Source organism: Saccopteryx leptura, chromosome 1, assembly GCF_036850995.1.
Source record: "Saccopteryx leptura isolate mSacLep1 chromosome 1, mSacLep1_pri_phased_curated, whole genome shotgun sequence".
NCBI lineage: Eukaryota > Metazoa > Chordata > Mammalia > Chiroptera > Emballonuridae > Saccopteryx > Saccopteryx leptura.
The window spans coordinates 22109688-22137123 of record NC_089503.1 but is presented as its reverse complement, the minus strand read 5'-3'; the positions used below and the strand labels follow the sequence as shown (position 1 = coordinate 22137123).

Here is a 27436-nt window from a genome sequence, read left to right as displayed (position 1 = left end):
ATGGAAAGGGAGAGAGAAAGAGAGAGAGAGAAGCATCACCTTGTGGTGGTTTTCACAGTAGTTGTACATTGAGCTTTCTGTGAATGCCTTGACGGGAGCTGTGCCAGTGCCCCTTTGTTCAAACCAGTGACCTTGGGACTTAAGCTGGCGAGCACTGGGATTGTGTGGATGATCCTATGCTCAGTCCAGCGACTCCACATTTACCCACACTGATGAGACTGCACTCAGAGCCAGCGACCTCAGGGTTTCCAACTGGCAACCTCAGCGTTTCAGGTGGATGCTATATAAACTGTGCCACCATGCTTGACATACTTTTCCTACATGTACAGATCCTGGTTCATCACCATCACAATCAATTAGAGCCTCATGACTCAAATAATGGACAATAGCCCTGCAGCATTGCCAACCATCACCTGGGACCTTCCTAGCCACGCACAATCTCAGGCCACTCTCCAGGTCCCTGGGTTACTTGTCAGCATGTTAAAATTTGGAAAGCACTTCCATAAAATACTTTATAAGCCTCCATATTATTTGATTCCCCTCATCCCCAAACCTGCAGAATCCCCATCTTTGAGGGTAGAGAACGGAAAGCAAAAACCTGAAAAAATATGATTACAGGCTTCCCAGATAATTTCTGAAAAACAATCGAGTTTGACAATCTTATTTATCGACTCCTGTTTGCTTATCTGGGACTTGGAGTCTTAGAATGTGTAGTCAAACTCGGGTCAACTCACTTTGCTTCCCTGAGTCTAAATTTTGTATCTGCAAAATAATCTTCACAGGGTTCTCTGAGTCCCAGGTGGTAGAATGTACAGGGAAGGAGTCTGCACACATGCAAAAAATGCTACAAATAGGAGAATTCATTGCTATTCTGATGTGCCTAAGGATATTTTTTTACCATCCGCGTCTCAGTGGTTTCTACTTTTTGAAGACTAGGAAGGGGAGTTTCCTTTTCCTAAAGAGTCAGCTTGGGTAAGTGAGACTTCCTGCCGAGGAAGTTCTCAGGGATTTTCCCCCTTTACAATGCAGGGCAGCTTGAAGTCTGCAGATCAGCTCAGCTGTGGCTCAGTGCACAGCTGGTGATACAGCATGCGTAGCATGGTGGCTCAGCTAAGAATACCCCTTCTATTCCTGCCTGCTTTTTGTTTCATTTCGTTTTGGGGCTGAGGTGTTCGGGAAAGAAGCAGTATCTGAGTGCAGTTCCTAGTCATCCTGCGTTTTTTAAACCAGCAAATCTTTTCAATCCTCTGCCGCGAAGAGGCTGGTCCCATCTGCCAGGGAGGCAGCCAACGTTTTGGAGACTGAATGGAAATGAGAAGTTCAAGAGGTTTGTGCTCCTGGATTTTCACTTAGATGGGATATCAGAGATGTCTCATAATGCAGTCACCACCCCCAAAAGTATACACAATGTCGCGGGGCTAAAGATAGATAACATTATTGCATACAGTATGCTATATCTGCAGGAGAACATTAATGAGACTGACACTGGAGTGTGATCCCAGTAATATTTGATGGAGATACTACTGGTACTATGGAAAACATGGGCATATATTAAGGACAATTGCTAGATAAGGATTCAAGAGTCCAGCCCTCTCATGCTCAGACAAAAATATCAGTCTCCAGCAGGCCTATGTTCCATTACCAAGGAGTACTATTTCATCTATACCAGCATCACAGGATACTGATTTTTCAGTGCAAATTTACTGATTTCACAATAGTTAACATTTACAAATTATCTGGTAAAAGTAAAGCACTCAACCAGGTACTCTCCATACAGTATTTAAAATGAGTAGGTACCTAATTTCCTGTTCCTCGGAGAGTTAAGCCATAAAGAAGTGTTTTACCCTCACACATTCACAACATAGCCACATGGGTATTTGTCAATAAGTATATTTCCATTCATAATATAACTATGTGGATCAGCATTTCCCAATGAGTTTGTTTCATAGAGCACTAGTAATTTGTGATATGCTAACAGATGTTTCATAAAAAAAAAAAAAAATAGTGTTCCATAGTCAAATAGGTTTAAGAAGCACTGAATCAAATAAAATTATACATGGTTGTTCAATACAAGACTTCCTGGCCCTGGCTAGTTGGCTCACTGGTAGAGCATCAGCCCTGTGTGTAGATGTCCCAGGTTTGATTCCTGGTCAGAACACACAGGAAAAGCGACCAACTGCTTCTCCACCCCTTCCCCTTGCCCTTCTCTCCCCCCTCACCTCTCTCTCTCTCTTGTCCCTTCCCACAGCCATGGCTCAACTGCTTTGAGTGCATCAACAGGGCACTGAGGATAAGCATTAAATATAGTTCAGTTCTGAGGGGCCCCAGACAGCAGAGCATTGGCCCCTGACAGAGGTTGCTGGGTGGATCCTGGTCAGGGTGCATGCAGGACTCTGTCTCTCTATCTCCCCTCCTCTCATTTGGAAAAGAAGAAAAAAAAAAGAGAGACTTCTTGAATTCTCCAAACATTTGTTTTTTTACTTCCCTTTGTAAAAGAAAGAAGTTATGAAATGTTTAAAAAGATGTAAGATAGATCTAGAACAGTTTCTTCTCCAAATACACAGCAATATCTTGCTTTTTGCAAATATAGTGCTTGGCCTGGCCTGTATGGTGCAGTGGATAAAGCGTTGACCTGGAATACTGAGGTCGCTAGTTCTAATCCCTGGGCTTGCCCAGTCAAGGCATATGTGGGAGTTGATGCTTCCTGCTCCTCCCCCGCTTCTCTCTCTCTCTAGTGAATAAGTAAAATCTTTTTTTAAAATGTAAAAAAAAAAAAAAAAGAAAAAGAAAGAAAATATACTAGATTGCCTTGGCCAGGTAGCTTAGTTGACTAGAATGTTGTCCCGATACACCAAGGCTGAAGGTCAATACCCATTCAGGGCACATATAAGAATTAGCCAATGAATGCATAACTAAGTAGAGCAACAAATCAATGTCTCTGTCTCTTTCTCTCTCTAAAATCAATCAGTAAAAAAAATTTTAAAAGAAAATACAGTGGTACCTCAAGATATGAACAGACCAACATACGAATTTTTTAAGATACGAGCTGCGGCTCGGTACATATTTTTTTTCGAGATCCAAGTGAAATTCCAAGACATGAGTCGTGATTCGGGAAGCTGCCGCTAGTTGGCGCGTTGGCGCATGGGTCCAGTATTGGCAGATTGATATACGAGTTGACTGACTTATAAACTCGGTTACAGAACAAATTAAAATCATATCTCAAGGTACCACTGTATAGTAATGTATTTTAGGGCAACTCTCGAAGGTGGAAATACAACCATTAAAAGTTGCCAAAAGAAATAGGATTATGCTATTTATCCCAATATATATTTTTTAAATAATTTATTTAGTCTCCCTGGTTTTCCTGTTGTTGCCATAGGCATTCAGGAAAAAAACTAGAATTTCTGACAAAACTCAGAAGCACCAAATGAAAAATGGATGTTGTAGAGGCCCAGAGCTTAGTTTGAGCCCTTGAGAATCCATACCTGCCTACCAGCCCCTGGCTTCTGCCCCTGAAGGTGAACTAAATGCTGTAACAAACATAAAGTAACAAGTAATACTATCCATTTTCCTAAGCTGTCATTTTCATCCCCAGACTGAATACATGCATTGTTCTTGTTTCTTATGCAATGAGACTCAGTATCACATGGTCAGATCTCCCTTATGGAAAATAAAACCAACCATAGAGAAACTACACTTGAATAAAGAAATCCTTGCCATGTCCAAGTCCCATAGTAACAATAGTCTATGAATTTGGCTGGAAAAAGCAGAAGCTCTTACAGAATTGAGTCACTAGCTTCAACTGTTTGATGTGGCACAGAAATCTTATATGTGGACATAATCATCTCAGAGAGTCTATTTTGCAGCACTAATTTCTACTTCCAAAAGCAAAGCCAGATTAAAAAAAAAAAAACAAAAAAACATCTTTCCTTGCAAACAAGAGCATATCTCTAAATGACCTATTCTGATGTTTCCCATGAGCTGAATGGGTAAGTTTACTCTTCCTTTAAGAGTCCCTAAGACTAATTCTTTAACTTTCTTATATTAAGACCCAATCTCCAGCATTTAAAAAGGGAAAGATAGGCCCTGGCCAATGGCTCAATGGATAGAGAGTCGGCTGGCATATGAACATCCTGGGTTTGATTTCCAATCAGAGCACACAGGAGAAGCGACCATCTGCTTCTCTTCCCCTCCCCTTTCCCCTTCTCTCTATCTTCTCCTCCCACAGTTAGTGGGCCATTTGGTTCAAACATGGCCTCAGGTGCTGAAGAGAGACAAGTTAGTTTGATTGCATCAGCCTCAGGTACTAAAAATAGCCCAGTTCTCAAGCATTGGCCTCAGACAGGTTGCCCAGTGGTTCCTAGTTGGTAAATATGTGGGAGTCTGCCTCACTACCTTCTCTCTTCACTTAAAAAAAGGGAAGGGGGAGTGGAGACAGACACATTAGTACCAGTACTTTTCCTATAATGGTCTTCAGTGTAATAATCCAATAAATCTGATAAATCTCAAAATATGATAAATGACCATTTCATCTGCAAATATTTTTAGGTAGTGTCTCCATTCTGATATAAAATACTTAATTCTTTTTAAACTTCTAACAGAAAAAAAAACCCCACAAAACACTACTCCCAAATGCAACATAACTGCAAGGACAAATGCAAGCACTAGTGAAGCTTCCAGAAATGGGTAACATGAGACATTGGATTGTATGAGACCTGACAACAAACTCTTACCTCCAACTCTACTCCAGCACCCTGAGTTAACTCTCCTGTGCCAATACAATAAAAAATATTCAATTATCACCCACTGTTGACAAGATAAGTGTCAAACTAAAAAGTTATTTAGTCTGAGCCCTTTAAAACTATTGTTTACCTTTTACAGTACAATTCATGAACTGTTATCTTTCTTTCCAAATTCACACATACACACATAATCCAGGAACTGTCCTCTGTCTTCCACTCTAGGGATTTATAATTTGGGGTAGGAGGAAGATAAACACATTTCATATCTACACATGCCCTACAAGCCTTTGTTAAACTCACCTCAAAGACTTTCAAGACTTTGTTGATAATCTTAACCCTTGTTTCCTAGAATGTCTTTTGTCTTAACTCAATGTCCATTTACTTAAGAGTTTTATCATTTATTTAATCATTCCATTATGTTTTTCCATCTTTTTTTTTTAACCAAATCCTCTGACTTCTTTGTGCCAGACTGTATGTTGGACATGGGGAAAGATAACTTCTATATTATACCTATCTTAGGTGATCTCAAGCCTTATGAGATAAAGTAGAAGAACAGGATTCAAAAAAGAGAGAGATTAATAACACTCAAGCGTAACAATTAGTAGAAACTGTACCCGCTGCTTTGATTCACTTATTGTTTGATCTCCATATCAATTATTAAATATTAAACAAGTATCTATAGTAGACCTATTATATTTTAGCACTGACTATATACTAGGTGAAGAAGATTCCTGATTTTACAGATCTTATATTCTAGTTAATTTTTAGTGTATAGTAATGCAATACATTTTTATATGTTGATTTTGTATCTTGCAACTTACACTGAATTTGTTTAACATTTCTAACAATTTTTTTGATGGAGTCTTTAGGATTTTCTACATATAAAATCATGTCCCCTGACCAGGCAGTGGCACAGTGGATAGAGCATCAGACTGGGATACAAGGGGCCCAGGTTCAAAACCCTTAGGTCGCTGGCTTGAGTGCGAGCTCACCAGCTTTTTGAGTGCAGGGTCTCTGGCTTGAGTGTGGGATCATAGACATGACCCCATGGTGGCTGGCTTGAGCCCAGAGGTCATTGGCTTAAAGCCCAAGCTTGCCAACGTAAGCTAGGGAACACTCTGCTCTGCTGTAGCCTACAGTCAAGGCACATATGAGAAAGCAATCAATGAATGACTAAAGAGCTGCAAGGAAGAATTGATGCTTCTCATCTCTCTCCCTTCCTTTCTGTCTGTCCCTATCTGTCCTTCTCTCTATCTCTCTATCTTTGTCACATACAAATAAAAAATTATGTCAAATAAGGCATTCTTACTTCTTTCTTTCCAAATTGGATGTCTTTTGTTTTTTTTTTTCTTGCCTTATTGCTCTGGCTAAGACTTTGACTATGTTGAATAAAAGTGGTAAGAGTGGGTATCCTTGTCTTGTTTTTGATGCTAGAGGAAGAGTGTTCAGCTTTTCACTATTGAGTATATTACCTATGGATTTGTCAAATATGGCTTTTACTATGTTGAGGTACCTTTCCTCTATACCCATTTTGTTGTAACTTTTTATCATAAAAGTGTTAACAGTTGGTTCAGTGGTAGAGCATTAGGTTGGCATGTGGATGTCCTGGGTTCAATTTCCAGTCAGGGCACACAGGACAAGTGACTATCTTTTTCTCTACCCTTTCCCCTCTTGCTTCTCTCTCTCTCTCTCTCTCCCTCCCCTCTTCTTACTTAATAAAAAAAAATAAATTAATAAATAAAATACCATTAAAATGTTAATTTAAAGTGCTTTTTCTATATCTATTGGGGTTATCATATAATATTTATTCTTTTTGTTAATGTATTTTATAATTAATATTCTTGAAAAAAAATTATGTTTGCTCTACAGAGAAAGGATTAAAAGAGAACAAGAGTGAAAGGGGAAATAAAAACATTGATATGGTAAGCCAACAACCATGTGGCCTAGGACCCATGGCAATTGGGTAAAAAACAGATTCTAGATATATTTTAGAGGCTTTATCTATGGCCTTCTCCCAGTTTATTGATTTATTTTTCTCTCAGCACTGAAAAAAAATATGAAAACATTTTCATTGGAAATTGAATGACAGCTACACTTTATAAATGAGAATGTACTGTCTAAGAGACTATATTTCGATTCCAAAGATCCTATCTACTGGATGGATGCTAGTTAACTCATTTGTATAATGTTGAGATAACAAATGGGTTCTAAAGAGCCAGACTTCTCAGGGGTAGAGGGGCAAGGAAGGTGTCTCTCTCTTCAGCTTGGAAGACTACTTGATATGTATGACTAAAAAAAACTCAACATTGGACCTGTACTGTCTGCTGTACAGTGGTCCCTTGTTTATCATGGGGGTTAGGTTCCAGACCCCTCCGTGATAGGTGAAACTCTGCAAAGTAGCAACCCTATATTTATTTTATTATATATAAGGCTTTATAAACACTCCCCACTCTCTGATAAACCTTTCCCACATTCTTATAAACACTTCCTATCCTCTTAAACACCTTCTACATTCTAGAAAATGCTTATTTTACTGCAAAAACAATTAAAATAATAAATATATAAAAAAACTATATACCCCCAAATCCCGCAGTATAGCAAAAAATCTGCGATACAGAATTAGATATACACAATTTACAAATCCGCAGTGAGACTGCGAAAAGTGAACCACGATATAGCGAGGGACGAGTTTATTTGATAAGCTTTGCCAAGACTACTAATGAATGTGCCAATGTATTGGTGAGTGTTTCAATGAGTGTCAAGCATACTAGATGAAGGATGGGGACCCAAAATTGTTCTCTTTCCAACCGTTATATTTTCTTTGTGTCAGTCTCACAGACCTAGGTGGAAGGTAGAAGAAAAGTGTAAGAAAAGCAGTGATCACTAGAAAGAGTGGTGAAGAAAGAAAGACAAATAAAGAACTGGGACTTCCTCTGGAAAAAAGAGGATATAGAAATCTTTATACTGGGACCATCCAGCACCCATATCATTGTTAACCATTGTGGTCAATAAGGTTTATCAAACACTCCAAAGTTATTTCCAACCTGCTTTTTCCTTTCCATCTCTCACATATTTGTCCCAGCCTCCATTCCAGGTAGAGATCGGAATCTGCATTTTATCCTCATTTATAGACTAAAGTTGAAAGGCTCTTCTTCTTTTAGTTAAATTAGAGATATGATTGACTTGTGTCTTCCCACTTCTTCATCCTTTGGGCCTTGAAAGCAGATAAGATGGTGAGAACTTTAGCAGTCATCTGGCAATCAAGAGATAAAGACCAAAAAATCCCTGGCTCTGACACTATTGAGTCATGGACTCCTGGCCTACAATTTCTGGACTTCCTGTTAAATGAGGAAAATGGATTCCAATTCCTCTAGGCTTCTGGAGTCAGATTATGTGCAGCCATGAGTTGTATTAACTAATTAACTGGTCCAAACATCTTCTGCTCTCAAAAGTAAAACCATTCACGGAAGCAAAAAAAATAAAAATTAAAGAAGTCTTCTCATAATACAGTCATGATTAGTATCTCACTGTCGTCCCATTTTCTTTCAAATTTACATATATATGCATATTTTATGCAGTAATTATTATACAAAATCTTCCAAGTTGGAAATTTTATTAGCTGCCTTATATATATGCACAATTATTTCACCAATATCCTTTTGTTTGACATATAGGTGAATATTTTTTAACTATTACATTTTTTTAGCATATTTGTGCAGTTTGCATTTTCATATTTCCTTGGGATAGATTTCTGGAAGGGGATCAGAGTAAATGAACAGTTCTATGGCCTATAATATATAAGGTCAAAATTGCTTTCTAAAAGTGTTATACCAGCCTGACCTGTGGTGGCACAGTGGATGGGGCGTCAACCTAGAATGCTGAGGTTGCCGGTTCAAAAACCCTGGGCCTGCCTGATCAAGGCACATATGGGAGTTGATCCTTCCTGCTCCTCCCCTCTTCTCTCTCCCCCTTTCTTCTCTAAAATGAATAAATAAATAAAAATAATTTAAAAAAAAATAAATAAAAGTGTTATACCAATATACACTGCACCAGAAATGAAAAAAATGTATCAGTTTATTTAAAAATTTTTATACTGACTATTAATGTCAAAACAAAATTGCTAATTTCATAGAAATAAGAGCATTTTTTTTAAAGTGGAGATTTCAATTCAAGACACTTTTGGACACTCTTCTCTCTCTCTGCTGCCCCTTTCTTGATGTGAAATCAAACACTGAATTCCCACACTGTATAATATAAAATAATTTATCTACCTTCAAAATGCTCCCTAACAATTTTAATACTGTATACATGCAGAATCTTTTACACAGCAGCAAATGCTATTGAGGCAGGTATGATGCCGACTCTACAAAAGACTAAAGCTGATTTTAGAAAGTGCAAGTGAGCACTTCCTGGCAAGCTAGAGGAGTAGGTTAACACGGCACTCACCTCCTCCCACAAACACATCAAAATTATAGCTAAACTACAGAACAATCTTCATTCAGAACCAACTGAATTCTTGCTGAATGGCGCCTACAAGTAGGAAATTAAGAAGAAACTGCATCGAGACTGGTAGGAGGGGCAGAGATGTGGAAGGAGCTGGTCCCACACCCACATTTAGGGGATTCAAATTGGGAGGGATATTTTGGCTACAGAGTCCTCTCCTTTAGAAGCAAAGGGTCTCAGCACCACACTCAGCCCCACCCCCACCCCTGCCCATGATTCCAGTGCTAGGAAGAGAAGTTCCTGTAACTTCTGGCTGTAAAAACCAATAGGGATTGAAGCTGAAGGAGAAGGAGGGTTGCTAGAGTCCAGGCAGTTCTTCATAAAGGGCCTGTGCACAGACTTACTTGGACTCACTTCCTCTGAGCTCTAGTGATGGGGCAGCAGCTTGATAGGCACCAGAGACATACAGAATTGCTTGGCATCAGAGCTAAAGCTGGGGGGCAACTTTCTCCCAACAGAAGTGTTGGCAGAAAAAAAAATTGTATTCCTTTGATGAGCTCTTCCCCCTCAAAGCTGGTAGGTGGGCACCATGTCTGAAACTCCCATCAATCTGTCTCATACTCTTTGCCTTGTCCTGGTGATTTCCTGAGACCCTGCCATACCCAATTATCAGGCCCACCCAAGCTGCTTTCCATTGGGTGTTCTATACCAATGGCCTGTTCTGCCCCATGCCTCAGATTTTCCTAAAATCTCTCATACAAACAGCATCTAGCCTCAGTGTACCCAGTGCCTCTTGCTAAATGGCCCCAGGCCTGGCACTAGCATCAGTGAGCCTTGGTTCACAGAGTGGCCTCACCTAGGCACCACCAAGACCAGCACAAGTAGCAGCCATCTGTAGATGACTTTATAATTCATGCTTGGTGGCCCCAGGCAGAACACATGTGGCAGTGGACCTTGGCCTGTACCTCCAGGAGGATGCAGAGCCAATGCACCCATTGGACAGCTTCATATCGTGTCAAGACATCTCCACCCAAACACCTCCACAAGCAACACACTCAAGGGGCAGAGCCAGAGAGGACCAGAGCCCTGCTGAAGTACATCTTGCTCTCTGGGGTGAGTCACTGAACAGCTGATCCTCCACAGTGGTCAGAGGTCAGTATTCCCATTCAGTCCTTGAAGCTGTTTTGCCTGGGGATAAATCCTTCCCATTGATGCGCCAACAGCAATCAAAGCTCAACTACCAGAGGAGGGTGTACCCAGCCCACATAGGGAGTATACTTTGACTGCCCAGCTTGGGTGATTGGTGAGGCTGTGCCACTAGACCTTACAGAACACCTACTATAAAGGCCATTCTACCAAGCCCAGGAGACATAGCAGCTCTATATAAGACAAAGAAACTAACACAGGAGGGTTGCCAAAATGAGGAGACAAAAAACCATGTCACAAATAAAACAACAAAACAAAACTCCAGAAAAAGTACTAAGCAAAATGGAGATAAGCAATGCGCTAGATACAGAGTGTGAAACACTGGTTATAAGTTGGCTCGATGTACTTAGTGAGAACCTCAGCAGCATAAAAGAGGGCCAGTCAGAAATGAAGGATACGTTAACTGAAATAAAAAATAATTTACAGGGAATCAACAACAACAACAAAAAAATAAACCTGAGAATCAAATCAGTGATTTGGAATATATGTAAGAAAAAAGCACCCAATGAGAACAACAAAAAGAAAAAAGAATGTTAAAAAAATGAGATAGTGTAAGGAGTCTCTGAGACTACTTAAAGCATAACAACATTGACATCATGGGGAGCCTGAAGGAGAAGAGAGAGAGCAAGAATTTGAAAACTTATTTGAAAAACTAATGACAAAAAACTTCCCTAACTTGTTGAAGGAAATAGGCTTACACATCAAAGAAGACCAGAAAGTCCCAAACAAGATGAATCCAAAAAGGCCCACACCAAGACACATCACAATTAAAATGCAAAAGGTTAAAGACAAAGAGAGAATCTTAAAATCAGGAAGAGAAAAGCAGTTATTTACCCACAAGGGAGTTCCCATAAGACTGTCAACTGATTTCTCAATGGAAACTTTGTAGGCCAGAAGGGATTGGCATAACATACTCAGTGATGAAGAACAAGAATCTACAACGAAGATTAGTCTACCCAGAAAAACTATCATTTAGACTTGAAGGACAGATAAAGAGCTTCCCAGAGAAGAAAAAGCTAAAGCTATTATCACCAAACCAGTATAATAGAAAATGTTATGGGTCTTCTTTAAGAAGAAAAAGAAAAGACCAAAAATATTAACAGTAAAATGGCAATAAACACATATATCTATTAACAATTGAATCTAGAATAAAAAAATAAGCAGAACAAAAACAGACTCATAATTATAGAGAACATTTTGACTGCTGGCAGATGAGAGGATGTTTAGGGGAATGGATAAAAAACTTGAAGGGATTAAGAACTATAAATTGGTAGTTACAGAATAGTCAGAAGGATGTAAAGTACAGCACAGGGAATATAGTCAACAATATTCTAATAACTATGTATGGTGTCAGATTTATCTGAATGATCACTTAGTAAGTTATATAACCTAAGAGAAGAGCCTGTTATGAGCAGGGCAAGAGTCAATTCCATAGAGAAAAGATAATTTTGAAACCCTAATTCTATGGAATATTTATAAAAGTGGGTCAGTTGTTATAGAGCATGGTGGCTCTGAAGAGAAAAAAAAGTAGTAATAATGAGTATAGCCTTTACACAGCAGCTCCCCAATGATCCAGTAGAGTAGTCACTGAGCCAGGACTTTTATGAAGTTAAGCATAAGCCCTGAGATCTTCTAGGTACCAGGTATCAGAGTGTGTTTACCAGGTCGTCTGAATTAACCTAATAATTATGGGCAAAGATATTGACTATATAAGCTCAAGTAAGGTAATGAAATTTTAGAAGGGTAAAAATTAAGTCTAGTAATGGGAAAAAGAAAAAAATATAGATGTGTTATTGGTATGGGAAAAGTAGTCTAACTTAATTTTTATTCCTTTTTATTTTCTTTTGGTATATCTGGCTGAAGGCTACACTCTTGGGACCAGAAGAAGGTTAAGATTTAACACTCAATCTTTGGTTCTCCTTCTCTCTTTTTTTACATGTTCCAAATATATACTGCACAAAAAGAACACTGTATATATCCAAAAGAAATAACTCATGAAGTGTTAATGAGAAAAATCTCTTCTCCCCAGTGTTTACTCTCCTGATACAATAATTCTTGATAAATTGGACAATAAAAGCAAATCAGGACCCATGTCATCACACAAAGCACATTCTAAGACAAGCTGGATGTCCCTCAAGAGACAGCAAGTGTTTCTGGTATCCAGCAAACAAAATTCTAATTTTGCAGAAAGGGCTCAAAGACATACAGAGCATGGGAAAATTTCAAATATCAGTCAGTTAAGGGAAGGGCTCCGGTTAGAAGAGATCAAGAGGGGAGAAGGGAGAAAACGGAAAGGAGAAACAAAAGCAGATGGAGCAGAGGCCCTGGGGCTGGCATCTCAGTGCCGGTGGAGGTTGAATGCATGTTGAGTGGGAGTGAAAGTGAGAGGACCTATGTTTGAATTCTGAGTTCTCCACCTAATAGTTGCATAATTTTGAACCTTTCACTTAGTCTTTAATCCTCACTATTCCCATTCATAAATGGAAAAATAATACCTTTCTCAAAAAGTTACTGGGAAAATGAAAGATTACCATATGTGAATATAACATACAAATTACTATTTTATAATATGGTCCAAAGAGGGTAATTTTTTCTTTCTTCAAATAAAGACCTGAGCAGGAAAAAAAAAAAAAAAATCCACAGTGTGTGAGTATGAATGAATACCTGTGTGTGAGTGTGTGTAAAATTCAAAACTGTAGATGTCTGGGGCAAATCAATTTCCTTTCTCTGCTGAAGCTGTTCTTAACAAAAGTGACATTAGCTCTACGAGTTGGGTCCAGCGCTCAGTAGGTTCTAAATATTTATTTGTTGAACACTCAAAAACAACATTACAAAATGAAGCTGAATGAAGATTAAGCTGCCAATTAGCAAAGTCTAGAATTTTTATATAAGCAACTACACAGTTCAGAGAACTACATGCACTGAATCAACTTACTCTTTTTCAAGAAATACAGAAATACAACAACTTGGGAAACTCACAAATCCATTCCCACCCCAATTTAAAGCTTAGAAATAAATTATACTTGTGTAATAGGTAACCCTCTTCCAGTTACTATTGCTGTGTAGTAAACCATCCAATACATGGAGACTTCAAGATTTTCAAATTTTTTAAAAATTACAGTCTACTTTCACTATAATTTTGTATTAGTTTTAGGTGTGTAGCATAGTGGTTAGACAATCACATACTTTACAAGGAGTTCCCCCCAGTATTTCTAGTGCCCACCCGGCACCATACATAGTTACTATAATACTATTGACTATATTTCCTATGCTGGACTCTACATCCCCATGACTATTCTGTAACTACCCATCTGTACACTCTCAAACCCTTCAGCTTTTTCACCCAGACTTCCAATGCCTCTTCTTCTTGTATCTAACCGTTTTCTGCATCAGATGGGCTCTTATTCTGTTCCTTCCATCTCAATTTACTTATGCAGCTGCTGTTAGCTAGAGAAAAGCCTCAACGTGGATGCACACATCTGGCAGCTGGCTTTCAATGGCACAATATGGGAAGAACGGAGGAAGTTGTGGGTCAGTTTTTCTCCACATGACTTTTTGTAGGCGCCCCTTTATGGTGTTCTTAGGGCAGCTCTCAAAATGAGGAAAATGAAAGCTGCAGGCTTCCACAGGCTGATTCTTGTAGGTGTATAATGTCATTTCTCCCACAGTCTATCAAAGCAAGTTATAAGGCCGGTCCAGATGCAAGAAAACAGACTCCACTTCTTCATGGGAATCAAATAGCAAAAGGATGTACCTACCAGGTCATGTGGAATTTGTAGCCATATCTGTCTTTTTACCATGAAGAAATGACAACTGTGGCCATTTCCCTCACTAAGAGGTTAGGAAAATGCATTCCTGCTAGACTAAATATGCACCAAAAGACTTTTTAAATTTAATAAATTCCAGGCACAGGGTAAAGTACAAAGGAATCCGGAAGAGACAAAATTACATCATGTTGAAGGTCTCATCAAAACCCAGAAATAAAGAGAAGTTTAGAAATAAAAAAAAATACAGGCAATTAGAATAGGCTATTATTTTAATTATGCAGATCTGGGCTAGGAAGTCATAATTTTAGCATAAAGCAGACTATAAGTACCTTTAAAATGAGACCTGTATTTTCTCAAAGAATAACTCTGACAATTATTAGATATACATACTATCATCACTTAAGCTCTCTAAGCCTCAGTTTCCTTATCTGTAAATTAAACATAACAGCAGTATCACCTGCATTTGCTGATACTTAAGAATTAAACAAGATCTCTGTGCATCTCTGTTGCTGGCATGGAATATTCGATAAATAGTATAAATAAATAAAATATGTAACTAAGCAATTAACCAGTTTCCAACTATAATTCTACTACTAAACCCTGTTTTGAAACAATTAAAATCCTGTGAAAATTAGTCTATATTTATTATTTACAATGTAAGTTGTTCTTTGAGCTATAAAACAATGAGTTTTTTAGTATCCCAAGGGGGTTGGTACATAACTTGCCTTTTGTTTTTGTCCCCAAAATAAGTTCGTTGAGAGAATTTGGGAAGAAAAGTCCCTATCCCTTGAGAATATGTAAAGAGTGACTTCTAAGAAAAACTTAGTAGATAAAAGTACTTTAACTGACAAGATTCCAAGGTGACGATACTTACTGATGTGTTCAGGATAGTAAGACAACCCTCAAAGCATATAATACAATTTAAATAGAGCACTACAATCTACTATATGATGTTTCAACTGTCACACAAAACTTGGATTCAGTAGAAACAGAAAATATTCTTGGAACCTCAGAACAATGAACTTCCACCCATTTTTCCCCTATAAGAGAGAGAAAGAGAAGGTGGTGGAGGTAGGGGGAAAAAACTGAGGAACCAATATATACACATACTCACATTGTACAAATATTTGGCTCTTCCGTGATAATGTTAACAGCTTCATCTATTATAAAGCTGTGTTTGCATGCATGCACATGTGTGTGTGTGTGCATGTGTGTGAGGTGTGTTATTAACATCTTGTAGGCTTACTTGAAGTTTTGTCTTCTCTTTATATCAGCTTTGCTTTCTTTGTGTTTTCTCTATGTTATTATTCCTTCCCTAATTGGGCAAATGTGATCATCTGTAATAGGTCTTCAACTCATTAGTGTAGTTTATTCAGGTTCTATTGTATTTCACCCGACACACCACCCAGGCTGCTGCCAGCATCTGTTTTGGGAACTCTATTTCATAAGCATCCACAATATTTCTGCTTTAAAATGGAAAAATGATTGTCTCTTAATCAGCTATTTGTTATACTGAGCGACATAAATATATGTGGCATCCTCCACAAGTACTTTTAGGATAGAACATAGCAAATTAACATTTGCATGCAGTTTTAAAGTTTACAAAGCTTGTTTGTGTGTGTGTGTGTGTGTGTGTGTGTGTGTGTGTGTGGTGTGTATGTGTATGTGTGTGTGTGTGTGTGTTTTAACATACCCAAACACAAAATCCCACTCATTTCCTGTGACAAACGGCATTTTTAAAAATAACTTAGCCTGATCAGGCAGTGGAGCAATGGATAGCATCAGACTGGGATGCAGAGGACCCAGGTTGGAGACCCTGAGGTCACCAGCTTGAGCGCGGGCTCATATGGTTTGAGCAAAAGCTCACCAGCTTGAGCTCAAGGTCGCTGGTTTGAGCAAGGGATTACTCGGTCTGCTGAAGGCCCACAGTCAAGGCACATATGAGAAAGCAATCAATGAACAACTAAGGTGTCGCAACGAAAAACTGATGGTTGATGCTTCTCATCTCTCTCCATTCCTGTCTGTCTGTCCCTATGTATCCCTCTCTCTGACTCTCTCTCTCTCTGTGTTAAAAAAATAAATAAATAATTTAGCAGACATCATACTATATTTCCAATCAGAGGACTGATTTTTCCAGACCACTATTATGTTATCTTGTTCATTTATTTAACCTCTCTGAGCTTGATGTTTCTATATGTAAAATTGTATAATATTTACCTCATGAGTTTTGTTTTTTTTTTTAGGCGAAAGTAAATATATATTTTTAATTTTTTGATTGATTTTTAAAGAAAGAGAGGAAGGGAGAGAGAGAGAGAGAACCATCAACTTGTTGTTCCACTTATTTATGCATTCATTGTTTGATTCTGGTATGTGCCTTGACCGAGGACCTAACCCAGAACCTTGCCATAAGGGGATGACACTCTAACCAACTGAGCTACCCAGCCAGGGCCTGGGAAGGATCAAATTTTTATAATGAGTATAAAGTTCTAGACACATAGTCAATGCTGGGTAAATGTTAGCTGTTATCATGGTCCCAATTTGGCAGATAAGAATACTGCCCTTTTTTTTTTTTAAAGATGCTTACATCAAAAGACAGAAATGAAATAGTTGTCAAATATTTAACTAACGTTTGCAGATTGAGAAGACCTGGAGTCATGCATGCAAAGGCATTGTCTGCTCCTCACCCTAGCTGGAGAGATGAATATTGCAACAATATTGCAACACTGGGGCTGGCAGAAACAATGCCTGTAATCTGAAGCTTTAGAGGTCAGTGTGCAGAATAGAGACCAGAACAAAGGGTGCAGTTTGAGAGCAATAAAGATATCACCACAAAAACAAAGTGGGCCTGAGGTAGATATTGGAAAACTTGGGACTGAACTATGAGGGCAAAGGTATAAAATGACAGAAACCAAGAAGTCAGGAAGTTTTAGCAAGCTAGCAGGTTAGATGACAGTCTGAGTGAATGTCAGAAATTGGAGCTGTTGCCTAGCAGTGACACCTCTTGCACCTTCTGTGGCATTCACATGGTTCAAAGGCTAAGGGCAAGGATGATAGGAGCAGGGACAGACTGCCTTATATTCTGGTCCCTCACGGCACTAAGCAACTAGGGAAGGTGGTGCAAGTGAGCAAAATCGATACTGAGGAGGACAGGTGTTTCTGGAACCGTACTCGTCCCAGACAAGGAAAGGAAATTAGTTCCTGTTTTGCTTTTGAATCTCATAGCTCTATTCTCAGCAGGGGAGAGTGTCAGCTCTTATTTAAACAGAAGTCTGATGGGTGACTCTGTAACTGACCCAGAGAGGCAGACAGTAATGATCAAAGAATCAATCTGGGTGGCTTCCCCTTGGTAAGCAAAAACCTCAGCTGCTTTCTCAAGCAAATGATGGGGTCGGAACCAGAGCTGACTGACTTAAAATCATCTGCCTTTTGTTTCTCTTGGATTACTCCCTTGGATTTAAGTCCCTAAGCCAAGAAAAACAGCATCCTATGAAGCGCCCTGGCAAATTTCTAAACTCATTGTTTGGAGCTATCATCCCTCTGGCTTGAGAGAAAGAGGAACTGCCATCTACTCCCAGCAGAAGGGGTCTCTCTCCCATCTCTCAGAACTGCGAAGAAAATAACTGGGCTGCAGCCGGGAAGGTCAGAGAGCAAGCAGCCTTTCCATCAACGCTCCATGGTTGTTTCCAGTGTCATTCCATTCTGAGCTGGCAGTTCATAGACGTGTTTCCCTCTGGAACATACCGTCAGCGAGGCTGGGACCATCTGCCTGCCCGACAGACCATCTGTGTAAAGCATCAGCTCTCCTTCCAAAAACTGAGGGGAAAGGGACATGCTCAGAGCTATTCGAGAAACAAGAGAGTGAGGACACTCCACAGACGAGTCTTTGCATCTCTCATTGTCTTTGCAAACTCTCTCATGGCAATCTCTGAAAGAAAAGTTTCCAGGAAAATTGTTAAAGGTATAAAAAATGTTACAGCAAAACAGAAAACAAGTTTCAAAAGAGTATAGAAAAAATTTAAAAGGCAACTGGAAAAAAATAGAGCATTGTGTACAGGTTTAAGTGTTTGGAAGGATAAGGCTGAGAATCAGAGGAATCAAGTCAAGTGGGCTCCATACTCAGGTGCATCTAGGCAGACACGGTGTATTGCATGTCATGATTCATTACCTTGACCAAATCACAAGCAGTCTGAGGTTCAATTTCCTCATCTGCATTCTGAGAATAATCATACTTCCTTTTCACAACTGTGAAATTCCCAGCATGTCACTTGAGATATCATAGTGTAAAATACACGGTAGCTACTAGGTTAAATTTGTGATTTTTTTTTCAAGACCTTCTCCAGGGCATATTTAGGACCAAAACCAAGTTTCACTTTCTTCCTTACACTTACTTCCCAGTCACAAACTCCCCAGCGATAACTTCATTCTCTGGATCATATACTAACTCCATCGTGTTTTGAATCTGAACACTATGTTGTCTGTTTAGCAGGTCAATTACCTCTTTGTCAATGTAACATCAGCAATAATATATTAACATATTTGAGGAAAAATGAATCATGTTGCTTATAGTGTTCTGTTCCACACTATAACTGTGATATAATAGAGAACATAATAAGTGTTCAATAAACACTTGCAAGATAAATGACACCATTAAAATGACCACAGAAGCAGAAGAATATATTGGTACTCACAAAAGGATGAGCACTCTGAGTTACTTGTGCAAAAGCAATTGTGATCTATATCCAGTCAAATGAGTTTTGGGGAAAACAAAACAAACAACAAACAACAACCAAACACCATGTACCAGATAGGTAGAATCGAATTCCATTTAGTGACAGCTTAGAAAAAAAAATGCAGCAGTGCCTACAGTGATTGGAGAGATAAAAATGAAACATGAAGTGGCGAAGTTACACAGCCAGTAGAATCAGGGCAGAAAGGCAAGACGGGTCAGGGAAGGAGAGAGAGATAAAGGAGAGAGCATCGAGCGGATGAACACAGGAGGAACTCAGCCGTCTACGAACAGGCCAGACTCCGCTTCCTGAAAGTATCTGCAGTCAGGAGGCACTCAGAAAAAAATGGAAGACTATTTGTATATATGCTCTTACTATGGCACTGTAATCAGAACAGGTTAATTAATAAAATGTTTAGGGTTCAATAGTAATTCGGGTTTGTTGGTCTGTGAAAGATGCTAAGCAAAAGTCACATGTCAACATTGATTTCCTTTTGAAGAAGGATGAGTGGAGTTTTTTTCCTTGTGTGTATCTTGACTCAGTATGGACTTTACTGTCACTATGTATAGTGAATACCTCCAACAGGAAAAAAATATAGCAAATCCATCAACTGTGTTACTAATGATTTGCTTGTTTTCAGGAAAGAGTTCACTTTTGTTAAAGTGGTTGTTCAAAATGCTTACACTTCACCATTAGTTTGACTGTTGTTCAAACATTTGTCTCAATTTGTATTTTCTCTTTACTGAAACATTTATTTCATACTGAGTGTCTACTCATTTCCAAGTACATATGGTCACAAGTATATATGGTTAACTCCAATCATACTTTTCCAAAAGAGCAGACCGTGAATTACTGTGTGTTCAATGAGTCTTTGCTTCTGACTTGTAACCTAAAACATGAATATTAAAATTAAAAGGTTCTACATAAAGGATTTAAATCACCTATCCTGGAATGACTTAGCATCAAACATTTAAAATGCTAGTTTATTTGCCTATATATTAATATATACTTTATATATTAATATGTATTTAATGCATTTATATTAAAAGCAGTTAGAACACCAACAACTTATGCAATATCACTGAAATACCTATATGGCATACAAAAGCTAGAGAAATTTTGCGGTGATGAGAGAAAGAGATAAAAGTTTCCTTTTCCTTTCACAGTAAAGTCAAAGGAAGATTATTACCCCTTCTCTTTATCAAGAATGCTTTCAAAACGTGACCCTTTTCTCTGTTTACGGCCGTGCAGCAAGCCGTGTTCCCAAGCTCACAGCATCTTGGAGTCTGACTTTAGAAAAAACTCCTCAGCTCATGAAACTCTCCATCGCTTTTCCTTGTTCCTCTAGTTCCCTTAAACGCTCTGCACGAAATCCCCCTTTTTGCACTGACATGTTCGCCACTGGCATCAGTATTGCTGGAAGATCATTTCTCTCCTCTCTTTCATATTTTTTTATGGCCAGACAGACACGGATATTCACTTTCCCATTTACTCATGTGAAGTGATCATTCGAACCACCTCTGGCACCGTGGAGCACAAGAAGCTTTATAAGCAGACTGGGATTGCTATATTATCATAATTAGAACTATTACTGATTATTATTGTGAATACTACTACTAATTAATATAATGACCTATCCTTTTTTTTTAACACCAAATAAATTCCAATTTTTGTTCTAAGTCCTTTACAAGTATTATTTTTTTTTTCTGAATCTTTTTATAACAACCCTGCAAGGTAAGCTCAGGAAATGTGGGTAAACAATCTGCACAGTTATGAAACTAATAAGTACATAAACATACCGAGAGAGACGACTGTAGGGTGCACACTACAAATGCTGCCCGGTGCTACTCACTATTTAATGTTACAGAGGAGAGCTCTAATTCTTTACTTTATTCCAAGTCCTATAACTGTAGTCCTTTCATATCATTGCCCATATCTCACATGACAGCAAACATTCCAATAAAACAGGTCATTGTCAAAATTAAGTAGAGTTATACTTTAAGCTATGGATGACACCCAAGAGCACATGAATATGGCACTGATGATGTACTATGTCAGGCACCCATTGGTTCAGGGAGGTGGCCCTTCAGAGGTCCCTTAGAGGCACTGGGATCATATCTACCCACAGATAGAGTGAGTCATGTTATTAGAGCAAGGTTATTTGATTTGCATTTAGAGAAGGCTGACTCTGGACTGCCCATATTCAAGAATTTATGTAAAAAAGCACTGGGTTTACAAGCTAAAAATAAAACTAAAAAAAAATAAATAAATAAAGAACCATATATTCATGAGCTCTGGAGTGAGTCAGAATTTTAGGCAAAGGAATGGATCGCTTTTGCCTCATCTGTAATATGGGAATAATATGATCTTATTTTATTTTAGTTTTTTGGAAAGTATAAATCTAACCTACCTAGCACAGTGCCTGGCACATAGAACACATTCATTGACTATATGAGAGAGTTATTTATAACTTTTAATACTGTCTCGAAATGTGCTGGCAATAATCTGCAGTTTGTTATGTAGGGAATTTGCTCAGTTCAGTGCAGCACTCTAACCACAAATCCTGATGCTTGAAGCTGTAGTAGAGGCCAGCAAACTTGTGTTTACTATTTTGAGCAATTGACCTTCCTCTTCTCCTTCTTACTCCATTGGATTTGGGTTTAAAGCAACAACAACAACAACAAAAAATAAACAGGGCCTTTAAATGAAGATAACATGTATATTGTCTTTTGCCTCAGCAAGCCATAAAATAGACTTCATCCATTCATTACAGGGATAGAAGGAACCCACAAGCTGAAGGACAAAACCCTGTCCCCTTGGTACACAGTCAAAGGCTGACTCTGCAGAACAGAAATACCTGGATCAAGCGGTACCAACCATGCTAGAGTTAGCAAGGCAGAATTGAACTCATCACTGACAGTTCAGCTCAGCTACATTAATAGGGACAAGGATTTTTTTATATCCTTTGCAATATGTTCCTGAACTATAGTAAATAAAGGTTAGGTGCAATGGCACAGCCCCACATACGTCAGACTCTCACAGAGAAATCTTCATTCTGTTTCACAATCCCATCCAAATCCCAATGAGCAGCCTTGAAGACGGCAGCACACCCCATCCAGTTGCAGGAATCGCGGCAAAGAGACCTAGTGCAGAGAGAGTCCTTCATCATCCCCCACAGCAATCACCACAGTGTGGGTGTTCAATAAATATGCATCCTTTCTCTGAGTGTAAACAAAATGCCACGTTAGGTAAAGAGCAGTGTTAATACCATGTGCGGACATCCGCATTGTTTTTCTGCAACCACATGAGGATGGGTGCACGTGATTCTCACTACTTACATTCAGCATCATTTTGGAAGTTGTGAGTGTAACTGAAGTGACATCTGGAGAGGGCACTTGGTTGCTCTGAAAAGAAGGCCTGATGAAACCACAGTATGTGCAATAAGCTCATGTACAGAAATATGGCTTTCTCTCTCTCCGGCTCTTAGATTATACAGCTGCATAAGTAACATGAACACATTGAATTAGGGTGGTCCAAATTCCTAAGCCAGGTAAAGCAATGAGAAAAAAATACATGTGAATTACGTATGGAGTCCTAATGTTGTGTCAAGGGTTTTACCAAGTAATACATATATTGTCATTTAGTCATTTGTAACAGAGGCCTTCTCGATGACCGACTGCTCTATTTTACAGACCAGATCAATTGAGTCTCCGAGAGAATCGGTATCTGACCCCAAGTCTGTCCCACTCCAGAGCAAGTGCTCACCAGTATCACATGCTCTTGCCATCATGAGCTCCAACTCAGCCTTTAAATCCTGCTCTGTTTGCCCCCCAAAATGTGACTCAGAATGACAATCAGCATGACTGATTATTGTATTAGAAATACCTTATTGATACAACTTCCAAGTTTAACTCAAATTCTAGTCAACAGCTTCACTGGGCACTAGAGTTTTCTGAAGCCTACAAACTGCAAAATGTGTGTCTTCCCACAGAAAAGACTAGAGTGTCCAAGTCTTTCTTCTCTTTTCTAGATACCCAAGGCCACTGAACTCAGGTCTTCCCACACTTTCTATTTTTTGTGGATCTAAAATGGTATCTCCTATAGATTGGCCAATGCCTTGCACATGCAAACATACATGTAACTAACTAAGAATGCACCTGAAACATTACTGAGAAGAGGTATAGTCATCACAGGTGGGAATGCTCTCAAATCACAACATTGTATATTTTGATCACTCATCATGAAAAGACCGATTCTGCTTCATCAATTTAATTTAAATCATACTGAAGAAATCATTTGGTAGAGTCCTGAACCGTATACAAAGTCATCATTGTCATAATACCTTACATTTCAACAGCAATATTACATTTTACTCCGCAATAGTTCACAATTCTCATGACAACACCACGAGTTAATGTTGATTTCCAAACTATATAAGAGAAAATCAGGGTTCTGAGACTTTGAGTGACTTACTGACCCTTAAAACAGTGCTATCAATCTTGACTCATACTTTCTGACCCTCAATCCAGGTTTTTCCTTCTCAGGATTCTAACCCCAGCCTCCAACCTCCCCCCATCTTAGCAATGACTACTGAGTGGTCCCCAAAGGCAATACAGATAATTGAGTGAATTGATTTAATCAAGTACAAAGCCCCTGTCCTATTTGTGCTTCAATTAATCTATCTTTTCGTTTGTAATTTATTGGGGGCACCCTGAGGTGTTGTTTTGAAATGGTAAGGGCAATAACAAGAATACACATCTATGTATAAACTCTGTCTTCAGATAGTAAGTCTCCCTCATTCCGGGAGTCTGCATTTTCTGCAATAGGCTGATGCTCTCCTATTAGCAGTAGCCCCGATGTCAGCATCAGTTCCCAGTGCTAGCAAACAGCTCCAGGCTGTTGTAATGACTCAGCAATCAAAACTTCAAGTTCAGTCCACCTAGTCCTCACCCACCCCCAGGACCAGAGCTTCAAGAGTTCCTTTTTGCTCAACTTGCTGTGGGATCTTTCTGGCTTCCTTTAAAGGTTCTCAGTTGCTGACTCTCCAGCTGTCAGCTCTGTTTGTTAAGGAAGTAAAGAGCCCTTCATGTGTTAAGCGCCCTGGGTCTTAAAAGCATAGAAACATGCTGAGGAGTGTGGGGCCTGGTTGGCTCTCTCGAGCTGAGACCCACAGAAAGGCTGGCAAACCGACTGAAACTAAATAGAGAATGAATTGGAATTTCCTTTATTCTCCCCACATAAATTCAAGGCAAGCTTTAACCAGTTCATTCTTTTACCAACACAATCCTGCACTTACTTCTAGGGAACTTTCAGCCTCTTCTTTGGCAACTGTGACATGTCACCTCTACTGAAATGGAAAGCCAACTTCCCTCCCTTCTCCCTTCTTTTCTGAACTCACTAAGCAGGAAAACCAGCCCTATTCAACTTCATCACAAAACAAAGCCCAAGAAGACACAAGAAAGCCCAGGGTCTGGAGCCAGTTCTGATGGAAAGCTGTTTACCTTTGCTCTGACCTGAGCTGATAATAAAGATGAGAAGGTACAGTCCACTCAAACCCCATCAGGGACCCTTGAGATACCAGGGAGGTGTTTTGCACATTGCATGAGTTAATCAGAAAATCCAGCATTGGCTTGTACCCCACTTCTATTATTAGCCTAAAGTGAACGATAATGAAAGTGTTGCTCTTGCTGGTAGATTCACTCATTACAATTATTAAATCTCAAATGCACAAAAGCCAAGATGCAATCCTTTTTTATTTTTATTTTTTTAAGATGGTGTTGAGAACAATCTATGCAATTAAATTTTACCAAGACCACAAGTCTAAATATACCCACACTGGGTGAGAATGTGGATGAGAGGAGGAACCATCAAAATTAAATAGCCTTGATCATAGGAGCTTCTAATATGCCAACTTTCAGAACCACATTTTCAAGGGGCTTCTCTTTATTCAGAACAATCCTAACACAAAACAGATAACCTAAAATACTGTCCTCTGTCCCTGGTACTGGCTATCATCAGCTGAAGGTTAGTAAGAGTTGACCACTCTGAGGAATGGTGACTGTCCTGGCAGAGACACTGGGGACGTCCAGAACCCTGACATAACTGATTGGCACTTGGAGATTTCGGGCTCTGCACTCTCCTTGGAACAGTGAACTTTGTGTTTCTTGTTCATCTATTAGATTCACCTTCAGCTTTGATGAGTTTCAGGTTGTTTTCTCTACAAAGAAAATGAAATTTTATTGGGGGTTTCACCTATGTTCAAGTCATTTAAAAATTGGGGGGGGGAATAAAGCCCCTTTCTTGACAGGGGAAACGTAACTGGAATCTGAGCAGCAGAAGAAAATACCCGGAGCAGAAATGCTTGACAAGAGAGACAGATCATCAATTATCCTGCCAGGAGAGGGTTTCCACCTAGCATTCTTAGCAAGGGCGCTGTGCGAAGCATCAGTTACAGGAAGGAAGGGGGCATTTGTACCAGCTGCCTGCTTTCCCCGGTGTCTCTAACACCACCATGCCAAACATTCCATAGACAGAGATAGCCCATGGTGATACCAGAGTGTAATCTCATCTTTCAGGATTTTTTCCGCCTTTTTAGTTCAGCAATCCTTTTTAGAAACAAGAAACAGTATTAATGTTTAAGTATGATGATGTTTAACATCTCTCAGCTTGGATGCTGTAATAAAACTTTAACCCAGTCAAATGGCTCTGACTCAAGTCTCTTCTGTTATAATTTGTTCCATTTCTCTGTCTGCACACAGACATCAATACTTGGAGAGAAACATCTATGCATGCTCTCCTCTGTCTAGTTACCTAACATACCTGTCATCTCCTCCATGAATATGCTCACAAGAACAGTTCTGAGTTGGCTAACATCCCATGAAATATCACCATTCCTTGTGGGATAAGCACCCACATGCATTGGAACATAGCCCCCAAATGCCATATGCATCGACTGAGGAAAGCTCTGTTACTTCCAACTGAGGTCTCAGCCTTTCAGAAAGACATTCGCAAGTGATCTCACTTCCTGGGATAAGCTAAGTGCCCATGCGAACAGATTCTGTCACAATGAACTGGTATTTTGCTTTAATTAAATACCCTCAGGATGGAAACAGGTAAAGTACTCTCTACATTTAACTTTGAAGGAAAGGGAAAGAAGAAACAAAAAAAAAAAAAGCAAAGCTAACTATCAGGAAACACTAAAGAGACTGAGTTAGACAAGATGTTTGACCCAAGTCACCTGAATTCCTGACGCCGCCTGATTGCTTTTACAGCCAAGAGGAGACAATTAAGAGCAATTTGCAACCATACTCCTTTCTCTGGGGACTATGTGGGGTAAGGTGAGGTTTCAGGATGAGAGACACAAGTCTCAATCAGGGGACGCTGCAGTCAGAAAGGTTAATGAGATGCACTAGCAGGAGAATCAGTGCAAAAAAGATAGGTTCAAAATACTCAACAATTTCCACTTTGTTCAAATTTGCTCCAATTAAGAGCTGTTGAAGCAGCTTTTCTGTATTTCACGTACTCACTATTCTCCAGAGCAGATTTAACTACTATTCAAGGGGAAAAAAATAAGTGCTATGAAAATAAAAGTCTTCTATTAACTTATCATAAAAGTCCAGATTATTCCCCCAATTCCCACCCTCACACACTTTCGCCTCTAACTCAGAGCCTCTACCAATAGCTTTCTTTTCTCTCTCTCTCCCTCTCTCTCTCTCTCTCTGTCTGTCTCTCTCTCAAATGTAGAGAGTATTTCAAGGAGGGAGAAGGCTGGAATCACCCCCCCCCCCCAGATTTCATGTATGCAGAATTCACTGTGAAAACGTTAGATCAGTAAGAGGTATAAAAATGGGAGGAAGAATGAGAGTGATGGTTATATAAACGGAAATAATCTCCTCGGCATGAAATAGCCCCCAAATGCCACACACTGAGTCCTTCTGAGCATCACCATCTCTGAAGATGCGCCTGTAAACTGCGTACAGATCTCCGAAAACAAACAGGAAAGCACCGACATCGCCGAGGAACCAGGGACTGAGATCTCAACAGTCCCGTGACTTACCTTGTCCACGGCCCCTCACATTTCGCCAAGGAAAATTTAAATCCTCTAGCTTGTCTTGCACAACTCTCCTTTCCTCTTCTTTTTAAAGTCACATAGGAGAAAAAGAATCAGTTTCCTAAGGTTCCATTTATCTGATCATCCAGCAGCAGCAGCAGCAGAAACATGTCCAAGAGACTCCGCCAAAAAGTAAGCCAAAAACTCATCAAAGGCAAAAAAGAAGAAGGGGGAGTGGAGAAGGAAGGGGGTGGTGAGCGCTGGCGGGGTGGGGGGAGGGGTGGCCACAGACCGGGAGCCCAAGTACCCAGAGAATATTTTCACGCGCGTTGCGATCTGCTGTCCGATATACCTGCTTGGTTGTTACACAAACACACGCACTCGGGGACACTCACACATCCTCTTTCACGCAGAAGCAGGCACCCTGCACTCACAAACACACACGCTCGCGCAAACCCGTGCAATGAAAACTGTCAGTAGTAACCTCCAAGAGCTGCTGTG

At 39.5% G+C, this 27436-nt stretch overlaps 1 protein-coding gene across 1 annotated transcript in view; it reads right to left on the bottom strand.

Moving 5' to 3' along the window:
- The window catches only part of LRRC4C (leucine rich repeat containing 4C), a 1251478-nt gene extending 1224347 nt beyond the window's left edge, over positions 1-27131 (bottom strand). Inside the window, exon 1 of the mRNA XM_066363087.1 lies at positions 26942-27131. The gene's annotated coding sequence lies outside the window, so the exon portion shown is untranslated. The remainder of the gene's footprint in view (positions 1-26941) is intronic.
- Positions 27132-27436: the final 305 nt, after the last annotated feature.